Here is a 3972-nt window from a genome sequence, read left to right on the forward strand (position 1 = left end):
ATTTATAATGGTAGAATGGAGGTTAGATGGTGAATTAATGTAGGAATTATGGGTATGATGGGTGAGTGGTAGGTTATGGTGAGTAGTGGGTAGTTATTTTAAGAAGTTATTGGACCGAGCTGGGTGGTTAGGGTTTGACTAAATAAATTACGGGTTTATTTATTTGACCCCATATCATTAGCCCCACGCATGAAGAGCGATAGATGAGGGAATTTAATGTAGCGAGGGTATCAGTCTTTATGCGGAAAAAATCAAACCTGTGATGCAGATCAAATAAATATTCGGAAGAAACTATGCAATAAGGTCCGAATAAGATAAACTTCGAATTCTTGCCTCGATGGGCCCATGATGGTGGAAACCCCATGAATTATAAATATTTGGCCTTTGGGCCACTTTTGATGATTCGACTTTAGAGCCTGATATGATGATTCGGCATTTGAACTTGATGTGATGATTCGACATTTGAGCTTGATATGACGATATGGCCTGGCAGTCAATCACCTGGGATTTAGATAAGGAATCATACTAGATGAATCCTTCGAAAGCATTGATGAATATTCGGATCAGACATAAGTCCGCATTTAAGGAATATTTGGATCGAACATAGGTCCGCATTGCCCAGCCGTCAATCACTCGGGACTTAGATAAGGAATCATACTAGGTGAATCCTTCGAAAAAATTGATGAATATTCTGATCGGACATAGGTCCGCTTTGCTCAACTGTCAATCATCCGGGACTTAGATAAGGAATCAAACTAGGTGAATCCTTCGAAAACATTGATGAATATACTGATCGGACATAGGTCCGCTTAATAAGTGATCGAGTTATCAAGCTAGGTGATACTCACTATGAATATATTGACAAATAACGCCCAAAATCACTCATTTTGGGGCTTAATAAGAGTTCGAGTTATCAGGCTAGGTGATACTCGCATGGATCCCACTTTCAAACTAGGTGAAAAGTTAGAAAACTAAGATAAAGGCTTAGACAAATATCGCCTAAAATCAATAATTTTGGGACTTTAATAATAATATACTTTCAAACTAGTTGAAAGTTTAGATGATTCCATAATATGACGAATAACGCCCACATGTTGGGACTTTAATAATAATATGACTTCAAACTAGTTGAAAGCTCAGATGATTCCATAATGTGACAAATAATGCCCACGTGTTGGAACTTCAATAATAATATGACTTTCAAACTAGGTGAAAGCTCAGATGACTTTATACATTCATCATTGAAAACCACATATAAGTAAGACCCAATATATTAAGAATAATAATGGTGAAGTATTGAATTTCCAAGCATAAATAATAAATAATTCTTTTAATATGTGTCAATATCATACTTGATCACTTTCCACATAGACCCATGAATACAACAAATACGAAACACCCAATATACGTTGATGAATAAAAGTAAGAATAACCATATGATCATCATTAGATTAATACAATATATTCTTCACTTGGCAATACTAGTCAAAGATTTGCATCCTTTATGTAGCATTTCATTAGAAGGCCATGGTGATGATTTTGCTTTATGTATCAAGTTACCTGAGATTGTTCTCTCACGCGTGGATGGTTCGAACCACTGTCAGATCATACCCGGATCCAGCCATTACAATCAATATAGGTAGTTTTCAGGGGATCTGATTTATAGCAAACTATGATCAAATCGTACTTGAATCCAACCAATACAGTTAATGTAGGTAGTTTTCCGGGGATTCGATACAGATAGTTTGAACCACTGTCAGATCGTACCCGAATCCAACCAATACATTGAATTGGGCAATATTTGGAGTAATTTTTTCGACGGAAAGCACTTAGTTGCAGCTAGTTTGGAAATGTTCTACGGATCATTTAATCCTCTAGATAGTGCATCAAACCGAACTTCAACATTGGGACTAAATTTTTTAGTCATTTGAAGTTGGTTTTGAAATGTTCTACGGATCTAATAACCCATTAGAAGGTGAATCAAACCGAACTTGGGTCCGACTTTATAATAATACATCATGACAATTACTCAACTGGGTCTTTGATGATTCGGTCATAGCATAACTCAGCTACTCTCAATACTTGGAATATTTTGCGAAATTACTGGAGGCCCTTGGGGGGTCCGATTTTTTGATATTTCGGACAGATTGATGATTCGACAAAAGACAAAACTTGTATAATAACCTTAGACAAGAGAATCAGGCTATACGATGGTGCGAAACGACTCATCGCATCGGAATCCTCGATGTCACAGTTAACCAAAAGAGAACTCGACCATTTTTCGGGTTTAATTTGGCTAGTACAATTTGAGGGTCCAACTTTTTAATACTTGGCCATTTTCCTTGTTGAAGCTGGTTGAAAATATTCTACAGGTCATTAAACCCTTTTAAAGTTGCATCAAACCGACCTTTAATATTAGATGAATAAAAGCAATAAGATCGGACTTTTACATCCACGAATAGAAACAAAAATTTGGAATAATTTGACACAAAAATTCTCAATATAATAATTCTCGTTAAGTGTGTTGGCCCAAGAATAATTCAGCTTTCAATTTATCCCAATATATAAGATAATAATTCATCACTCTATTCTAATTTTTATACTGTGTCTCATTTCCCAGCAATACAATCTCTATTCTCATTTTGTAGTAATTGAGAACTACAAATTTTCAAGCAAGAAAAAAGTGGCATTTTGATAAAGCTGATGATATATAGCTAATTAATTAGACGGTCACATAGCTGGAGTTGACAAAACATGGTGAAATTGAAGAGCTGGACGGTCACACACGAGTGGGAACCTTTTTTTCCTCATAGCAAAATGATCTTCAAATCAAATCTTTATCATTAACAAATAATTTCCGAATCCTCAAAAATAATGGGTGCCGAGAAAAATTCAGGAAGTATTCACATACGGCACAGTAAAGAAGGGCTTCTGAAACTACCATCTAACGGAAGTCCTGGATCTGGGTATGATTTTTTTTAGACCGAAACCACTTAGTTGAAGCTAGTTTGGAAACGTTCTACGGGTCATCTAATCCTTTAGAATGTGCATCAAACCGAACTTCAACATTGGCACTGAACTTTTTAGTCAGTTGAAGTTGGTTCGGAAACATTCTACGGATCTAATAAGCCTTTAGAAGGTGCATCAGCCCGAACTTCAACATTTGATGATTTATGTTCATTGATGGTGAAGGAATGTATTAGGATTCAGCCGGACGTGAGCAAGTACAACTTAGTCAACCACGACAGAGAAATAATGAATCATCAGGATTTGTCAAATTAGTAATAGATAAAATCTATTAAGCTCCACTAAATCATCTAATGGAAAGTAATAGATAATGGCTAATAGATAACCGCCCACTAACTTCAATGATTTACGCCTAACTTAATCCTCCTATTTTAGAAACTGAACATCAGTTTTTGTTCACATGTGGATCGAATTCGAAGGAATAAATAGTGAGCAGTTGTCAGCAAGTAGCAGGATTTTATTATAGTTAGGAAATAATAATTAGGCAAATGGCTTTGGGAATAAGAGTAGATTTTTTTTGAATAATTATTTTTTTGCATTTGACAATTTTGGATTTGCAATTACGGTAGGGACACACGACTTTTATGTTTGTAATCCCCACAGACGGCGCCAAACTGTTTCGGTGAAGGAACAAGGAAGTGCAAAAGACATTTAAATACCTGGATATAAGGTGTAATCGAGGGGAACTGTCGGTATGCTGAAAGAGCTTATGATCCTTCTGTTGATGAGACCTCAAATCCTGCAATACAACGTTAGCCTTGTTCGGGAGGTGATTTCCCGGAAAACCCTCCGACGCTCAAGTCAGATCGGTAAAACGAAAGTAACGAATATATTATAATTAATGAATGTGTTATGAAAACAAGATTAACAGATTATAGGAAGAGTTCAGATCAATTGAAGGATAGTTGATCAAGAATATAGATTGTAAGTAGGAGGGCAGTGTCT

The sequence above is a fragment of the Amaranthus tricolor genome, chromosome 1 (assembly GCF_026212465.1).
Source record: "Amaranthus tricolor cultivar Red isolate AtriRed21 chromosome 1, ASM2621246v1, whole genome shotgun sequence".
Lineage (NCBI taxonomy): Eukaryota > Viridiplantae > Streptophyta > Magnoliopsida > Caryophyllales > Amaranthaceae > Amaranthus > Amaranthus tricolor.